Source organism: Gorilla gorilla, chromosome 2 (genome assembly GCF_029281585.2).
Source record: "Gorilla gorilla gorilla isolate KB3781 chromosome 2, NHGRI_mGorGor1-v2.1_pri, whole genome shotgun sequence".
NCBI lineage: Eukaryota > Metazoa > Chordata > Mammalia > Primates > Hominidae > Gorilla > Gorilla gorilla.
Window position 1 is genome coordinate 187,146,963 of NC_086017.1, and position 20,277 is coordinate 187,167,239.

Genomic DNA, 20,277 nt, shown 5'->3' on the forward strand with positions numbered 1-20,277 from the left:
CTCCAAATTCAAAGTCATAAAGTTTTTCCTTAAAGTTTTCTTCTAAAACTTGTATAGTTTTATTTGTTATATTTGGGTCTTTGATACATTTTGAGTTAATTTTTGTATACCGTATAAGAAAATGATCCAACTTCATTTCATTTGTTTATAGATATCAATTTTCCTAGAATGGGAACTAATTTTTTAAGGAAATGTTTTCATAAACTCTTTTGCTTCTCTATTCAACATTCCATTTGCTAGAATTCACATGATAAATGCTCAGACAATAAAGATTTTCTATAATTTTTATTTTATAAGTTAAGAGAAAAGACAAAATATCTTTCCTAAATTTTCATCATTTGTTTAGTCCACCATTCAACAAGAAACTCCGATCTCCTACTTGTGATTTAGTTATGCAGAGGAGGAGGAAGTAATACAAGTGCTCTAACTCTGTTTAGCGAGGCTCTCAGTTTAATGCTCATTCCTACACCTCACGTTATATTTCTCATTATTATTTCATTGTTTCTGGTTCACATTATTGAAGAATAGAATATTGTCTGAGCTTTGCTCCTGGGAAGTGGTCCAAAAACAGTATTGATTTCAGAAACATGCCAATTTCTAGAGATACAAAGTGTTCAACACTGTATATAGGGTTTGAAAGTTTAATATGGTTAGATAGAAAGATATTATGAAATTGTACATGCCGGAATTAACTTTCAACTATTATCGGAAGAAAAGAATTCTCTTCCTTTTCAACATTAAGGCTTTAATTAATTTTATTGATGCATAAAAATATTTTATTAATTATATATAATGCTTAAAAATATTATATTTAGAGATTTTTGCTTTTTTGATGCCTTTGAAATCATTAAACTGTTCCTTTTACTTTCTAAGTAATGACTTTCTATATTATGGCTGTCTTCCTCCCACAAAATTCTAATTAAAAAATTGATTTAGAGAATTACAGTACTTGAAATTCTATCATCACCTCATTCACTGGAATTCTGTAAGACAGTTGCCTGACAGAATTTGGCTGGTTGCTTAAATATCAGATTAACTAAATGGAAAATAAAAGCAGTAGAAACGTTTGATTTCTTCTACATCAACTCTCCAAATGTTATGCCACTAGTGAGACCACTTTAAAAGCCGCATAAGAAATTATGTCTTAAAAATGCAAAACTGGCTCTCCCTCTCCCTCTCCCCATGGTCTCCCTCTCCCCATGGTCTCCCTCTCCCCATGGTCTCCCTCTCCCTCTCTTTCCACGGTCTCCCTCTGATGCCGAGCCGAAGCTGGACTGTACTGCTGCCATCTCGGCTCACTGCAACCTCCCTGCCTGATTCTCCTGCCTCAGCCTGCCGAGTGCCTGCGATTACAGGCGCGTGCCGCCACGCCTGACTGGTTTTCGTATTTTTTTGGTGGAGACGGGGTTTCGCTGTGTTGGCCGGGCTGGTCTCCAGCTCCTGACTGCGAGTGATCTGCCAGCCTCGGCCTCCCGAGGTGCCGGGATTGCAGACGGAGTCTGGTTCACTCAGTGCTCAATGGTGCCCAGGCTGGAGTGCAGTGGCGTGATCTCGGCTTGCTACAACCTCCACCTCCCAGCCGCCTGCCTTGGCCTCCCAAAGTGCCGAGATTGCAGCCTCTGCCCGGCCACCACCTGGTCTGGGAAGTGAGAAGCGTCTCTGCCCGGCCGCCCAACGTCTGGGACGTGAGGAGCCCCTCTGCCTGGCTGCCCAGTCTGGAAAGTGAGAAGCGTCTCTGCCCGGCCGCCCAACGTCTGGGATATGAGGAGCCCCTCTGCCTGGCTGCCCAGTCTGGAAAGTGAGAAGCGTCTCTGCCCGGCCGCCATCCCATCTAGGAAGTGAGGAGCGCCTCTTCCCGGCCGCCATCCCATCTAGGAAGTGAGGAGCGTCTCTGCCAGGCCGCCCATCGTCTGAGGTGTGGGGAGCGCCTCTGCCCCGCCGCCCCGTCTGGGATGTGAGGAGTGCCTCTGCCCCGCCGTGACCCCGTCTGGGAGGTGAGGAGCATCTCTGCCTGGCCGCCCCGTCTGAGAAGTGAGGAGACCCTCCGCCCGGCAACCACCCCATCTGGGAAGTGAGGAGCGTCTCCACCCAGCAGCCACCCCATCCGGGAGGGAGGTGGGGGTCAGCCCCTGCCCGGCCAGCCGCCCTGTCCCGGAGGGAGGTGGGGATGTCAGCCCCCCGCCCGGCCAGCCGTCCCGTCCGGGAGGTGCGGGGCGCCTCTGCCCAGCCGCCCCTACTGGGAAGTGAGGAGCCCCTCTGCCCGGCCAGCCGCCCCGTCCGGGAGGGAGGTTGGGGGGGGTCAGCCCCACGCCTGGCCAGCCGCCCCGTCCGGGAGGGAGGTGGGGGGGTCAGCCCACCCAGCCAGCCGCCCCGTCCGGGAGGTGAGGGGTGCCTCTGCCCGGCCGCCCCTACTGGGAAGTGAGGAGCCCCTCTGCCCAGCCAGCCGCCCCGTCCGGGAGGGAGGTGGGGGGGTCAGCACCCCGCCCGGCCAGCCACCCCGTCCGGGAGGGAGGTGGCAGGGTCAGCACCCCGCCCGGCCAGCCGCCCCATCTGGGAGGTGAGGGGTGCCTCTGCCCGGCCACCCCTACTGGGAAGTGACGAGCTCCTCTGCCCGGCCGCCACCCCGTCTGGGAGGTGTACCCAACAGCTCATTGAGAATGGGCCATGATGACGATGGCGGTTTTGTGGAATAGAAAGGGGAGAAAGGTGGGGAAAAGATTGAGAAATCGGATGGTTGCCATGTCTGTGTAGAAAGAAGTAGACATGGGAAACTTTTCATTTTGTTCTGTACTAAGAAAAATTCTTCGGCCTTGGGATCCTGTTGATCTATGACCTTACCCCCAACCCTGTGCTCTCTGAAACATGTGCTGTGTCCACTCAGGGTTAAATGGATTAAGGGCGGTGCAAGATGTGCTTTGTTAAACAGATGCTTGAAGGCAGCATGCTCGTTAAGAGTCATCACCACTCCCTAATCTCAAGTACCCAGGGACACAAACACTGCGGAAGGCCGCAGGGTCCTCTGCCTAGGAAAACCAGAGACCTTTGTTCACTTGTTTATCTGCTGACCTTCCCTCCACTATTGTCCTATGACCCTGCCAAATCCCCATCTGTGAGAAACACCCAAGAATGATCAATAAAAAAATAAATAAATAAATAAAAGAAAGAAAAAAATGCAAAACTGATCAAAGGCTAGAGGGATCATTACTGAAAATTCTACCCTGAAGGAAAAGGAATGGGTGGGCTTGAATAAATATATGTGGTCAAAGCCAGAGCTGAAGACTAATGAAAGAAATAATTGTCAAAACCTACACCTTACAAAGAGGTAAGTTATATTGTAGCACATAAAGACCTTGAAAATCTGAAAAAGTAACTTACAAAGAAGTCCATAGAACTGAAGCCCTCCTGAAGTCTCCTATGATGTCCATAAATGGACTCTGCATATTGTAATGTTGTGTGTATTTTCCTTCCACCTGAACTCAATAAGGAAAATCCCAGAGGCAAGAGAGGATGCTTTTCTCCCTTATAATCCAGGGTAATACAAGGGGAAAAAACTGAAATGTTTATATACCAATTTTCTATAATAAAGCTAATAATATGTCAGAAAAGTAAACATCCAGAGTTTTTTTTCAAAAGGTGATGTGGAAATAATCCTTCATGAATAGCATTAGATACAAGTTTTGGTAACATTTTTAAGATAAATTATTGTTCTCAGATGAGTGTCATGCTAAAATGAAATGGGAAATTAAATCTAGTTTTAAAGGAAGGAAAGAACATGGAGTAGGAGGAAATAACTGGTGATAAGAAGTGGTTCCTCTCAGCACTGAAAACAATGAATTCTGAAAGGAGATTATACAATTGATGCTGTTGCTTCCACCTTGTGTGCTCCATTTTTTCTTCACAGTTTGATATTTGAGCACCGGGTAGCAGAGAATTATATTTCCCAAATCCTCCTAACACCTGGTCTTCATATGTCTTATTAACTGTTAAAGAAAGATGGACTGCAGCAAAGACTAAATGGTATTTATACAGCGAAGAAAACCTGAAAGGACCAGGTAAGACTTTCATTAGTAGAAATAATGGGAATAATAATAGTGAGCATTTACTTATCATTAAATGTTCTTCAGGCATTTTGCATATAATAAGAAATGTATTTATTCTCTCTGTTCTATAGATGATAAAGCTGAGGATGAGCGACGGTGTGTAACTTATCACTTCCCAAAATTGCAAAACATCAGAGACAGTATTTGAACCTAACTAGTCTGACTCTGGAGTCGAAGAGTTTAACCAGCCTACCACATTAGCTGTCTCCAAACAGAGCTTTTGATTAATACATTCTGGTCCTCACAGATCTTGGCATAAGAGATTTTTACACCTACGCAAAAACCACTTAAAACAAAATGCACTCAGCAATGTCACTCCTAGGTATATACTCAAGAAAAATGCTATATATATATATATATATATATATATATATATATATTCCACAAAGACATATAGGCATGCGCAACAGCACTATTTTTCCGAAAGCTAGAAATTACCCAAATTGTCATCAACAAAAGAATAGGTAAATAAATTGTGGTTTATTTTCACAGTGGAATACTGTATATTGATGAGAATGAATGAACTACAGCTACATACGACAATAGAGATGAATATCATAAAATGCTGAGCAGAAGAAGCCAGATACAAAAGAATACACCCTGCATGATTGCCTTTTTATGTAGAGATCAGAATAGACAAAATATTGTATAATGTTAGAAATGATGATAGTGGCTATCTTTAGGATAACTAGTACCTAGAAATAAGTGCATAGTTGCTTCTCTGGGGTTCTGGTAATATTCTGTTTATTCATCTGGATGCTGGGTACAAGACATATTTGATATTAGAAAATTCATGAAGCTGTTTTCATGTATGCATTGCATATGTCAATCAAAAGGCTTTTTAAAAGTACAATGCATAATCAAAGAAAAGTGTGATTATGCTTAACTTATAACCTATGAATTAATAGATATTTTATTTGAAATTGGTACCCCCTCAGACCTGCACAGTAAACAGCCCTTACATGTAACTACATTTCCAACATCACACTTAAAAAGATATCTGTATTTGCACCCATTTTTCTCCCTACTTTTTAGAAAAAAACAAAATTTCCTCTTAAAACATTGCCTTCAATAACAAAAATTGGAAACAAATATTCATTATTGTGGGAATGGTCAATAAAAAGACATGCATATTAAAAAGCCATTAAAAAGCAGCCACTAATAAGAATGTGGTACCAATGCACACTCACCTGCAAAGATACCAACGATGTGTCCTTTTTCTAGTCTAAATTGCATAATAATATGTACATAATGATTTATTTTTTGTAAAAACAGTATGTATACATATATGTATACATGCATGTTTGTAAATGCACTATTAAAATATAGAAAATAAATCAAATTAATATATAGCAAACTGTTAGTGGTATGTGGAGGAAGGTAGGCTTGGGGTTGTTTGGGGTAGAATTGGAGGATTCATATTGAGAGATTAAAGTCTAAAGATGTTAACTTACCGTTTTTTAAAACTTTTTAAAATTTAGACTCTTTTTGCTGTTTTGTGTTTTCAATAGTTTAAAAACATTTTAAAATGAAAAATAATTGACTTTTTAATAACCTCTTAGTTTTTCTGGAGATTTTCTTTCTTAATATTTCCTATCCTGCTACCCCGATATTTTTACTTTTCTTCTCCCCTCGTTTCTTTCCCTCAGTTTAAAAACCACATTCAGGTCTTCTCCCAAATAAAAAGAAAAAAACAAATATCCATCAATTACAAATGACCTCTTAGCAAACTATCTCATATCTTTCCTCCCATTTATAGTCAGGTTTTCTTTTCTCTTCTATGATTTAACCCCTTGAAATTAGGCTTCTACCTCTGACTTTTGATTACACTATCTCTGACAAAGTTCATCAATGACCTCTCACCCTCTTAATTAATCCAGTGGACTATTTCCATATTCACATTATTTAGATTTAATGGCCCTTGACAGTAGTGCCCCTTCCTTTCTCTGAAAGCCCTTCCTCAGGTTTTGAGTTAGCAATCTCTTCCAATCTTCTTCCTACTTCTCTAATGATTCCTTGTAAGTCATCTTTGTGGACTCACTTCTTCCAGCTCTTTAAATGATGGTGAATCAAAGGACCTTGTTCTCGGCCTATTTGTCTCATACTTTGCACAATCTCAGAATACAGAAAAGACATTTTTGACTTCCATCACTATATGCTCATGAAGCCCAAGTCAATGAGTCCAGACATGAAGTGCAGGACCTCTGTGAGGAAGTACTCACTGGATATTGTCATGTGGATGTCTCCTACATAGGTCAGAAAGAACATGTCTCAGGTTACCCTGCTTCTTTCCTTTAATCGCTAGCTCAGTTACTACCACAGGCTCACTGGGTTTCTTAGCAAGGAATCTCGGTGTCTGTCTTAAATTTAGCATTTACTCATTTTACTTCCACGTCTTATTTATTAACAAGTCCCACAGATTCTAATCATAACATGTTTTGTGTAACGTATTATGTTACACATATGCATTTGTTACTCATATGCATTTGTTACTCATATGCATTTGTTACACATGTGCATTTCCACTGTTGGTGTTTTGATTCAAACTTGCATCACGTCTCATTGAGACTACCGCTCTGACCTCTGACTCACCTTGTCTACTTGTTTCCATCAACCATCTGTACACTGCTGCTGATCTTCCTTATAACGAGATCTGCTCTCATTACTGCCAATAATTGAATACTTACAATGGTTCCCATTGTGTACAGAATATCCCACCAACCATTTTTGCCTTATATTTTGCCATGTCTTTCTTCTTCACATACCTATAACTGGCGGCAAGCCCAGCTAATTACAGCTACTTTAATGTACCATGTACCTCTGTGCATTTGTCCACTGGACAAAGAAAACTCACCTTTTCTATTTACTTAGTTCCCTGGCATCTTTTGAACAGCTTTTCAAAGACTCTACTGGGAAAAATTATATAATTGCTTTGTGTATCCCTGATATCCTAAGACTAACTCCAGAATTCTAAATTCCCAAACAAGCAAATATCATCATCCAAGCACACCAGTTTGCATTTTACACAATCTGCTTCTAAGGCAACTAAATGCTTAAGATGGCAAATCTCATCTCTGCTATGTGGTTGGACATCTTTGTTCACTTATATGCTAATTCAAATGGAAAGCAATATGTTGCAACGATGATGGTTATTCCAGAAGACTGTGTGCCTAATACCTTTTTAACACATAATTTAATATTATAATTCAGGGACCAGCAGTAAAACTTGATTCCTTCTGTTGTTTTGCAAATCTGTTGATTATTTCCTTAAGGAAACAGTGTCAAACAGTGACTTCTCAGTTGAAGGGGCAACAAGGTCTTACAATCTGTTCTGGCTCATTGGGCTTCTTAGTTATACATACAAATGTTGAACAAAGTGAAATGACTATGTAAAACAAGAAAAAAAATGAATGATGGAATATAAAGTGGAGTTCTGCTCACACATCATAGAGCATAGTTTTCATAAGTGAAAGAACCACTCTTTAATTATAAGGCTCACTAAAAGAGCAATTATTTTGGCTTTAAAGAATGTTTTAATAAAAATCCATAATCAAAGCATTTAATTAGTAATTCTTTATAGCAACAATGGACTGATATTCTTATGACATTACTTTATAAACATTAAATTGATTTTAAAACCCTGCCTGTGTAGATAGTGACTTTCATTATTGCCATTGACTAAATAGACACTAGATACTAAAAATTTGAAGTGCCTATGAATACCAGTTACTTACAATGGATGAAAGACAAAGATTAACTTATATTTTTTAGTCTGTCTGTGTTTCATAGAGTAGAACTAAATAAATGTAACTTCGTATTTCAGCATTTTTTTACTTTCATGTTTGCCAAAATTTCAGACAGTTTAAGTGGCAGCATTCTAATTTTAAATGATTTCCTGTCCTCTAGTCCACATTCAACATCAACATTATTAGAGATGATCTTTAAAAGTGGCTACAAGTAATCTATATTGACCAGCCATCGCACAGTGATAGCACCACTTAGCCATCTCATTCACAGGGCACCTATCTTATATTCCCTTGTTCTATAGTTATGAACTGTGATTTATTTCTCCAACATAAGTGTAAATTCCTAAAGGGTATGGATTATGTCTCATATATCTTGATACTCCCAAAGCAACTAGTATAAAACCCTGCACATAGCAGGTACAGTGTAAATGTTTGTTAATTTATTGCCTGGGATACAGAAATTAAAGTAATAGGGCTTTTTTTTTAAGAGCTGAACTTTAATTATTACAGAAGAGGAAGAAGATGTTTAAAATGGTTGGGGAATGGAAACAAAAAAATGAAAAGCAAAAGCTACAATCTAGATTGCAGGGCATGCAATCATATTGCTTTGAGTGAACAAAACTTGTGCTGTGCATATGATTTAAAAAGACAACACCGCAGAATACAAGAGACTCCATCGTGGAAACTCTTAACTAATCTTTGAAGTTCTATATAGTGATTTTAGAAAGTGCTGCAAAAGAAGAATCAGTAGGCATATACAACTCTAGATATGAGTGAAGGTGAAAGCATTCAAAAATTGCATCCAGATTTTAACTATAAAAGCTGAAGACTCTAGATACATCAGATATAGGACACCTGAGATTATCCCAGCCCAGTTCCTATTCAGGGGCAGACTAGCTGTCTGGAATATTGCTGAGCACAGGGTACCTCAGACAACTAAAGGGATCAAGGCCTCTTCCATATTTGAGAATCCTGATGTATCAGTCAGTTATGTTAGCATCAGTAAGAAAAAAATCTCAGGAGCATACAGCAAGAAGCACTGTTTTCTTGCACACATGGCTGTGGATCAGCTAGGGTGGCTCTACTGAGGCTAATCAGTCAACTTTGCTTTAGGCTGTAGATGTATGAGTATGTTGGATGGCTCTGCTCTACATGTCTCATTTTAAGCCTCTAGCTAAAGGGTCAGTGCTTACCCAGTATACTTTCCTGTTTTGGCAAAGGTAGAACAATCAGGCTAGCTCAATTGCACAAGCACATTTCAATCCTCTATTCACAACCAATAACATTCCATTGATCAAAGCAAACCATACAACCAAGTCAAATGGCTGAGTGTGGGGAAATATACACTACTCAATATGAGGCTATATCAAGGATACAGAAGTATAAGACTACAACAGGGGAGTGAAGAATCAGTACCAATAAATCAGTTTCTTATATCTAGTATTTTAAAATTCCAGAAATTCTGGAAGCCTGTTATAGAATGTTAATACACTCTAAATGTTTATGTTTAATAAATGAATACTTTGAATATACAAACAAATACAATTATGGCTTTTATAAGCTCATTTGGAGATTTCAAAATTCAAAATGTGAATTATTAGCATGGTAACATTAAGGGAAAATTTTCGTTAAAAAAGTTACAAAAAAGTTGTGTGTGTGTGCCAACAGTGCAAGCCCAGGTCTTCAATATACTCATCATAGCCATGCCTGGTAGATGTATACATAGTCTACAGCTTCTATAGATTTGAATGTCTTATAGCAAGTTCATTTTACCTATCATGTTTTCTGATGATGCAATAGATATATAAGTCATGCAGAGCCATAAAAGTAATTAATGTAAGACCAAAGTTTCCTTGAGGGCAAGAATAGATCTTTCATTTTCGTATAGCCAGTGTGTATAAAATTCCCATAATATAAAAGCAAATGATGGTTGCATAAAGAATGAATGAACAAATGTAGTTTTGCTTTTGCAAATGTGATTTAAAGAAGGACAGTGTTAAATAGTGCATTAATTTTCCTATTAGACTAGATGGTTGTTACCAAGGGCAGAACTGACTTACCTCGGTTCTTGTCAGTATTCAGAGTCTTCTTATAATGTTTTAGGATACTTGAGGATAAGGTAATATAAGTATTTTCTTGTACTATAACCCAAATGTTTTAAGGCCTCATAAACTTGCTTATTTATTCAACAAATATTTTAAAACACCTGGTCTGTTCCAGATAAAATTAGGGCACTTGGATACTATAGTGGAGAAAAGGTCAGAAAAGATCTTTCCTCTTAGAAAGCTCACATTTTTTAGGAGGAAAAAGACAATAAATTTTAGAAAGGAATATAATAAATAAATAAATAATTTAAAGGGATGAATGGTATAATGATAATTAAAATAATTTGATGTGTTGGAGTGTGGGGGGTATTTAATTTTGACTTCATGATTTTGGAAGGCATCTTGGGAAACTGATATTTAAATTGAGACTTGCGAGAAGAGAGACATGTAAAGATTACAGGAACCCATTTCAAGCAGAGGGGGCACTTTGTGTGAAGGCCTCAAGAAAAAAGTGAGCTTAGCATATTTAAAGAAGAGACAGAAGGCCAGAGTGACTACAGCAGGTTGGGAGAGAGAAAGAGTAGAATGAGATGTATTAGGAGACCAAGAGAATGCTTTGTCATGCCGAGCTTTATAAATCAGGATAAGGAGTTTGCATTTTAGTGTAAATGATGAGAAGACATTTGAAGTGAGTAAAGACTTGATTAGACTTCTATGTTTAAAAGATAATTAAGAGTGCTATTTGAAAAATCAATTTTAGAAGGATGGGGCAGTCTGGAAAGGCAACAATCAAAACTTTGACTTGAATCCGTTAGGAGTAGGGGTGGAAAGAAAATTATAGCTTCAAAAATACACTCTGTAGGTTGAGTCTGCAAGATTTGCTGTTAAAACTGATATGGGATATTAGTAAAATAAAAAATCAAGATTAATTATTAGATATTTGGCTTTTGTAGTAGGGTAGATGGTGGTGGTATTTACTGAGATAGAGACAACTGGGGAACAAAAAGTTAAAGCAACTTTCCATTGTTAATTTTAAGATTCTTATCAGAAATACATGTGGAGAAATATATTTTATATATGTGATATTAAAAAATCTGTATTTCAGGAAATGGTCAGGGCTAGGAATAAAGTGTCATTAACATATAGATGTTATTAAAATGTCATGAGATTGAATGAGACGATTTAGGGAAATTTTTCACTTAGGGACTAGAACTGGTCCAAGAATGAGCCATAGTGCACTTCAATATCTCAAAGTTGAATAGAAGAAAAGGACCTACTAAAAGGGACTTAGAATAAATCAATGAATTAGGAAGAAAAGAAGCAAAGCATACAGTCACAGTAGCTAAGAGAAGAAAGGGTTCAAGAAGAAAAAATATCAAAAGAAAGCAAGAGAGTAAATAATAAAAATGTGACTGTATTAGGGTCTCAGCAAGAAATAGATGGCATATGCAAATTAAGGTAGTTCAAGAAGATTTAGTAAAAAGAATTTTTACAGAGATATTTACCAATTGTCAGTTCATTTTATGCTGCTATAAGAGACAAGCTTAGATTGGGTGATGTATTATTAACAGGAATTTATCATCACATGGTTCTGGAGGGTGGGAAGTCCAAAGCACTGCCATCTTGTAAGTGGCAAGTGCTTCTTGCTGGATCATCACATGGTAGAAAGGTGAAAAGAGAGTGTGTGTGTGAGAGAGAGAGAGAAAGAGAGAGGCAAAGAGGGGGGCAAACTCATTCCTTATAAGGAAACTACTCCTGCAATAAAGGCATTAATCCATTGATGAGGACAGACTCCTCATGGCATAATCACCACTTAAAGGTCTCACTTCTTAATACTGTCACAATGGCTATTCAATTTCAACATGAGTTTTGGAGGAGACAAACATTTCATCCATAGTACCAGGTGTAAGGGAACTACAAGGATTAGTAACAACAAAGTTTTACTGTTAGATCCAAAGCAACCAGAGGATATAGTGGTTATAGAATGTGAAGGGAGTTTCCTACAATGAAGTCTATTATTTTTAAAAAGTAGCATTGGTCAAAGAACACAACTTACAAGTCCTTGTGAACAGTGTCAGGCCTCTGAGCCCTAGCTAAGCCATCATATCCCCTGTGACCTGCACGTACACATCCAGATGGCCAGTTCCTGCCTTAACTGATGACATTCCACCACAAAAGAAGTGAAAATGGCCTGTTCCTGCCTTAACTGATGACATTATCTTGTGAAATTCCTTCTCCTGGCTCATCCTGGCTCAAAAGCTCCCCTACTGAGCACCTTGTGACCCCCACTCCTGCCTGCCAGAGAACAACCTCCCTTTTTCCTTTACCTACCCAAATCCTATAAAATGGCCCCACCCCTATCTCCCTTCACTGACTCTCTTTTCGGACTCAGCCTGCCTGCACCCAGGTGAAATAAACAGCTTTATTGCTCACACAAAGCCTGTTTGGTGGTCTCTTCACACGGATGCGAGTGAAATTTGGTGCTGTAACTCGGATTGGGGGACCTCCCTTAGGAGATCAATCCCCTGTCCTCCTGCTCTTTGCTCCGTGAGAAAGATCCACCTACATCCTCAGGTCCTCAGACCGACAACCCCAAGAAACATCTCAACAATTTCAAATCCGGTAAGCAGCCTCTTTTTAGTCTCTTCTCCAACCTCCCTCACTATCCCTCAACCTCTTTCTCCTTTCAATCTTGGTGCCACACTCCAATCTCTCCCTTCTCTTCATTTCAATTCTTTTCATTTTCTGGTAGAGACAAAGGAGACACGTTTTATCCGTGGACCCAAAACTCCTGCACCGGTCACAGACTAGGGAAGGCAGCCTTCCCTTGGTGTTTAATCATTGCAGGGATGCCTTTCTGATTGTTCACCCAGGTTTCAGAGGTGTCAGACCACACAGGGACACCTGCCTTGGTCCTTCACCCTTAATGGTAAGTCCTGCTTTTCTGGGGGAAGGGCAAGAAACCTAACCCCTTCTCTCCGTGTCTCTACCCCTTCTCTGCTTTTCTGGGGGAGGAGCAAGAACCCCTCAACCCCTTCTCCTTCACCCTTAGCAGCAAGTCCCACTTTTCTGGGGTAGGGGCAAGAACCCCTCAACCCCTTCTCCTTCACCCTTAGCGGCAAGTCCTGCTTTTCTGGGGGAGGGGCAGGAACTCTGACCTCTTATCTCTGTGACCCGATCCCTTATTTCCACGCCCCAACCTCTTATCTCTGTGCCCCAATCCCTTATTTCTGTGCCCCGACCTCTTATCTCTGCACCCCAACCCCTTATTTCCGTGCCTCGACCCCTTCTCTGCTTTTCTGGAGGGCAAGAACCCCCCACCCCTTCTCCATGTCTCTACTGTCTTTTCTCTGGGCTTGCCTCCTTCACTATGGGCAAGCTTCCACCTTCCATTCCTCCTTCTTCTCCCTTAGCCTGTGTTCTTAAGAACTTAAAACCTCTTCAACTCTCACCTGACCTAAAATCTAAGCATCTTATTTTCTTCTGCAATGCCGCTTGACCCCAATACAAACTCGACAGTAGTTTCAAATAGCCGGAAAACAGCACTTTCAATTTTTCCATCCTACAAGATCTAAATAATTCTTGTCATAAAATAGGCAAATGGTCTGAGGTGCCTGACATCCAGGCATTCTTTTACACATCAGTCCCTCTCTAGTCTCTGTTCCCAATGCAACCCCTCCCAAATCTTCCTTCTTTCCCTCCCACCTGTCCCCTCAGTCCCAACCCCAAGCATCGCTGAGTCTTTCTAATCTTCCTTTTCTACAGACCCATCTGACCTCTCCCCTCCTCACCAGGCCAAGCTAGGTCCCAATTCTTCCTCAGCCTCCACTCCTCCACTCTATAATCCTTTTATCACCTCCTCTTCTCACACCCAGTCTGGCTTACAGTTTCGTTCCGTGACTAGCCCTCCCCCACCTGCCCAGCAATTTACTCTTAAAAAGGTGGCTGAAGCTAAAGGCATAGTCAAGGTTAATGCTCCTTTTTCTTTATCTCAAATCAGATAGCATTTAGGCTCTTTTTCATCAAATATAAAAATCCAGCCCAGTTCATGGCTCATTTGGCAACAACCCTGAGACGCTTTACAGCCCTAGACCCTAAAAGGTCAAAAGGCCGTCTTATTCTCAATATACATTTTATTACCCAATCTGCTCCAAACATTAAATAAAACTCCAAAAATTAAATTCCGGCCCTCAAACCCCACAACAGGACTTAATTAACCTCACCTTCAAGGTGTACAATAATAGAGTAAAGGCAGCCAAGTAGCAACATATTTCTGAGTTGCAATTCCTTGCCTCCACTGTGAGACAAACCCCAGCCATATCTCCAGCACACGAGAACTTCCAAACGCCTAAACTGCAGTGGACAGGCGTTCCTCCAGAACCTCCTCCCCCAGGAGCTTGCTACAAGTGCCAGAAATCTGACCACCAGGCCAAGGAATGCCCACAGCCCGGGATTCCTCCTAAGCCATGTCCCATCTGTGCGGGACCCCACTGGAAATCGGACTGTTCAACTCACCTGGCAGCCACTCCCAGAGACCCTGGAACTCTGGCCCAAGGCTCTCTGACTGACTCCTTCCCAGATCTTCTCGGCTTAGCGGCTGAAGACTGATGCTGCCCGATCACCTCGGAAGCCCCGTAGACCATCACAGATGCCGAGCTTTAGGTAACTCTCACAGTGGAGGATAAGTCAGTCCCCTTCTTAATCAGTATGGAGGCTACCCACTCCACATTACCTTCTTTTCAAGGGCCTGTTTCCCTTGCTTCCATAACTGTTGTGCGTATTGACAGCCAGGCTTCTAAACCTCTTAAAACTCCCCAACTCTGGTGCCAACTTAGACAATACTCTTTTAAGCACTCCTTTTTAATTATCCCCACCTGCCTAGTTCCCTTATTAGGCCGAGACACTTTAACTGAATTATCTTCTTCCCTGACTATTCCTGGACTACAGCTGCATCCCATTGCTGCCCTTTTTCCCTATCCAAAGCCTCCTTTGCGTCCTCCTCTTATATCCCCCCACCTTAACCCACAAGTATAAGATACCTCTACTCCCTCCTTGGTGACCAATCATGCACCCCTTACCATCTCATTAAAACCTAATCACCCTTATCCCGCTCAATGCCAATATCCCATCCCACAGCATGCTTTGAAAGGATTAAAGCCTCTTATCATTTGCCTGCTACAGCATGGCCTTTTAAAGCTTATAAACTCTCCTTACAATTCCCCCATTTTACCTGTCCTAAAACCAGAAGAGCCTTACAAGTTAGTTCAGGATCTATGCCTTATCAACCAAATTGTTTTGCCTATCCACCCCATGGTGCCAAACCCATATACTGTCCTATCCTCAATACCTCCCTCCACAATCCACTATTCTGTTCTGGATCTCAAACATGCTTTCTTTACTATTCCTTTGCACCGTTCATCCCAGCCTCTCTTTGCTTTCACTTGGACTGACCCTAACACCCATCAGGCTCAGCAAATTACCTGGGCTGTACTGCTGCAAAGCTTCACAGACAGCCCCCATTACTTAAGTGAAGCCCAAATTTCTTCCTTATCTGTTACCTATCTCAGCATAATTCTCATAAAAACACACGTGCTCTCCCTGCCGGTCATGTCCGACTAATCTCTCAAACCCCAACCCCTTCTACAAAACAACTCCTTTCCTTCCTGGGCATGGTTGGTTACTTTTGCCTTTGGATACCTGGTTTTGCCATCCTAACAAAACCATTATATAAACTCACAAAAGGAAACCTAGCTGACCCCATAGATCCTAAATCTTTTCCCCATTCCTCTTTCCATTCCTTGAAGACAGCTTTGGAGGCTGCCCCCACCCCAGCTCTCCCTGACTCATCCCAACCCTTTTCATTATACACAGCTGAAGTGCAGGGCTGTGCAGTCAGAATTCTTACACAAGGACTGGGATCGCGTCCTTTTTGTCCAAACAACTTGACCTTGCTGTTTTAGGCTGGCCATCATGTCTCTGTGCAGCAGCTGCTGCCACCCTAATACTTTTAGAGGCCCTTAAAATCACAAACTATGCTCAACTCACTCTCTACAGCTCTCATAATTTCCAAAATTGATTTTCTTCCTCACACCTGACACATATACTTTCTGCTTCCCGGCTCCTTCAGCTGTACTCACTCTTTGTTGAGTCTCCCACAATTACCATTGTTCCTGGCCTGGACTTCAATCTGGCCTCCCACATTATTCCTGATATCACACCTGACCCCCATGACTGTATCTCTCTGATCCACCTGACGTTCACCCCATTTCCCCACATTTCCTTCTTCCCTGTTTCTCACCCTGATCACACTTGGTTTATTGATGGCAGTTCCACCAGGCCTAATCGCCACACACCAGCAAAGGCAGCTATGCTATAGTACAAGCCACTAGCCCGCCTCTTAGAACCTCTCATTTCCTTTCCATCATGGAAATCTATCCTCAAGGAAATAAATTCTCAGTGTTCCATCTGCTATTCTACTACTCCTCAGGGATTATTCAGGCCCCCTCTCTTCCCTACACATCAAGCTTAGGGATTTGCCCCCGCCCAGGACTGGCAAATTTGCTATTCTACTACTTCTCAAGGATTATTCAGGCCCCCTCCCTTCCCTACACATCATGCTCAGGGATTTGCCCCTACCCAGGACTAGCAAATTAGCTTTACTCAACATGCCCCGAGTCAGGAAACTAAAATATCTCTTGGACTAGGTAGACACTTTCACTGGATAGGTAGAGGCCTTTCCCACAGGGTCTAAGAAGGCCACCACGGTCATTTCTTCCCTTCTGTCAGACATAATTCCTCGATTTGGCCTTCCCACCTCTATACAGTCCAATAGCAGACCAGCCTTTATTAGTCAAATCAGCCAAGCATTTTTTCAGGCTCTTAGTATTCAGTGAAACCTTTATATCCCTTACAGTCCTCAGTCTTCAGGAAAGATAGAACAGACTAATGGTCTTTTAAAAACACACCTCACCAAGCTCAGCCACCAACTTAAAAAGGACTGGACAATACTTTTACCACTTTCCCTTCTCAGAATTCAGGCCTGTCTTTGGAATGCTACAAGGTACAGCCCATTTAAGCTCCTGTATAGACGCCCCTTTTTATTAGGCCCCAGTCTCATTCCAGACACCAGACCAGCTTAGACTGTGCCCCAAAAAACTTGTCATCCCTACTATCTTCTGTCTAGTCATACTCCTATTCACTGTTCTCAACTACTCATACATGCCCTGCTCTTGTTTACACTGCCAGTTTTCACTGTTTCTCCAAGCCATCACAGCTGATATCTCCTGGTGCTATCCCCAAACTGCCACTCTTAACTCTTAAAGTAAATAAATAATCTTTGCTGGCAGGACTATGCTGAACCTCCTTACGCACTCTCTAATCAGATAGCCCAGGTCCTCCCAATTCTTAGTCCTTTAGTACCTGTTTTTCTCCTTCTCTTATTCCATTTAGTTTTTCAATTCATACAAAACTGTATCCAGGCCTCACCAATAATTCTAAATGACAATTGTTTCTTCTAACAACCGCACAATATGACCCCTTACCACAAAATCTTCCTTCAGCTTAATCTCTCCCACTCTAGGTTCCCACGCTGCCCCTAATCCCACTCGAAGCAGCCCTGAGAAACATCGCCCATTCTCTCTCCATACCACCCCCAAAACATTTTCACCGCCCCAACACTTTACCACTATTTCATTTTATTTTTCTTATTAATATAAGAAGACAGGAATGTCAGGCCTCTGAGCCCAAGCTAAGCCATCATATCCCCTGTGACCTGCACTCAGCAGATCTGGCTGTGAGGTCCTTTCTCCTGTATCATCTCTTCAGGATGTATATATCTATATCTATATCTATGTCTATGTCTATGTCTATGTCTATATCTATATCCATATCTATGTATCTATATTTTTTGCAGTGGAGCAAGAGAGACGAATACCTGAGTTACCTAACCTGAGATAAATGAAACAAGACTGCAGTGACAAGGAGCAACTGCGATTCTCCTTTACCTCCCACATCCAATGTATGTGCTTCACAGAAAAAAATGACAAAAATAACAAATCCACAAAATACAACAGCTAGAATTACAAGATCCATTTATCCAAGGGTGGTAGAAGGCAGGAAGGAAAGGTGAGAGGGTAAGTGTCACAAGGAGAAAAACAAAATATTCAAATCAGTCCAGGCATAGAGAAAATAGCTGCAGAAAAACCTTTGGTCCTTTCAGACTCAATGGTGGTGTTAAAATTCCACACACTGGGCCGGGCGCAGTGGCTCACTCCTGTAATCCCAGCACTTTGGGAGGCCAAGGTGGATGGATCACCTGAGGTCAGGAGTTCGAGACTAGCCTGGCCAACATGGTGAAACCCTGTCTCTACCAAAAATGCAAAAACTAGCTGGGCATGGTGGCAGGTGCCTGTAATCCCAGCTATGCGGGAGGCTTAGGCAGGAGAATCGCCTGAACCTGGGAGGCAGAGGTTGCAATGAGCCAAGATTGCACCACTGCACTCCAGTCTGAATGACAGAGCAAGACTCCGTCTCAAGAAATAAATAAATAAATAAATAAATAAATAAATAAATCCACACACTGGTGCCGGGAAGATCCTGCCTTACAGGCACCAGAGACAAACATTCCAATTCCTCAGAGAGAAGAGAATAGCAGAGGGCCCTTGGCAGAGTGGGTCCTGCCTTCCCTGGCAGGGGGAGGTGAACAGGGTAAAGAGCTGCCACAGTCTCCTCCAATCCCACCCATCTCCTTTGGATGTCAGGCAGCTCCACGGCCTGCAGCAGCCTTCAGTTTGGCAGGAGATAGATGTGGTGATGGGAACTTCTCTGCAGAATTTGAGCTGCTCAGGACAGACTGCAGGTAGACTGCCTTGTGGAAGAGTCTGTTGCTTAACAAGACCACCGAGGAGAAGAGGCACAACTGGAAGAGGCTGATAATATATGAGGGCTGCAGTGCTGTGAGAAAAGCCAAGCGCAAACCAAATCCAAAGTAGTAAGGCCAATTCCTTTCTATGTTAGACAACCGCTGATGCATTTCAATTCCTTTATTGAACCAAAGATATTTGAAGTGGTACAGTGAGAGAGAAGTGACATATGCAAGAGACTAACCAGCTGACTAACAAGACGGATGGGAAAGAGATTCACAAACATTCCCTGAATCAGGAAAAGAGCCTACAGCAAAAGGGCGAAGACCATGTCAGTAAAAGGATGAAGACCATGTCAGTAAAAGGATGAAGACCATGTCAGTAAAAGGAAGAAGACCATGTCAGCAATTCCCACTAAGGACTGGGTGAGGCTTTCTCCCTGATACCTCAAATGCCAGGTCAACTGTATCCTGGAATCAAATGGCATTCACAACTTTGCAAAGCACAAACCAGTGGAGCACCCAAAGAGCACTGGAAATTGACGTGAGGAAGAATTCCAGCCATGAGCAAACATCTCCATGTAATGATCAATAAATCGGTCACCAATAAATCGGTCACCAATAAATCGGGCTGTTACTGACTGAAGCACAGGACTAAACACCCCATGAAACAAGAGGAGATTGAAGCCCATTCCAAGGGCAACACTGGAAAATTCTGCTAACAATACATGGCTCACTTTCTTGCTTCCACTCTATACTCTGGGCTCTTTTCTGTGCTAGGAGCCTACTTGCCCTTCTGGGCGCAGTGGTCCCGGCCCTGGGAGCACCCTGGCGGGGCTGGCGGCCAGGGGTGGAAGAGCTTATCGGGGCAGTGGGTGGGTGATGGGACTGGCCAGAGACCTGGTGGTGGAGCTGCGAGTCCTTCATGATGAGAGATCTGGGGACACTTCTGTCTTCTCTGTGTAGTTGATAGTGTGGGTGGTGAAGAGATGGTTTACTGACTGTGTCAAACCTTTCTCCAGGACCTGGACAGGAGAATCAAAGACTCCATCTGGGGTGTTTTTACCGTCTCAAAATCAGATGCTCGAATCCAGCAATAGGGAGAGGCGCAATGTCGAAGAAAGGCAAGTAGTGTCCTAGCCCAGAGAAGGGCCCAGGGTATGCATTATTTCTTAAGGCAATTGCATAGCAAAGATTTTATTAGGATTTGGAATGTATTCACCTATTTTTGCAACATTACCAAATTTTGCTATTCTGATAGCGATGCCTACCTAGAGGAGTTGTTGGGGTGAAGTAAATGGTACCTGAGCTGAATTAAAACATATTTCTTAGCTAATGATCAGATCTAGATAAACTTAATTTGGTGAGAATTTTTAACTTTGTAGTAATTTACTTCAACTCTTAAGTAATTCATAGAGGTGAGGTGTTTATACAGTAAATTATACAAATGAACATTTGTAAAATGAAATAAAATAGAATCTGATGAAAACGAATCCTTAGATATCAATAAAATATATTTTTATTAT

At 41.7% G+C, this 20,277-nt stretch overlaps 1 pseudogene; it reads right to left on the minus strand.

Moving 5' to 3' along the window:
* Positions 1–18,646: 18,646 nt before the first annotated feature.
* LOC101137924 (etoposide-induced protein 2.4 homolog) lies at positions 18,647–19,678 on the minus strand (annotated as a pseudogene).
* Between the last annotated feature and the right edge of the window lie 599 nt (positions 19,679–20,277).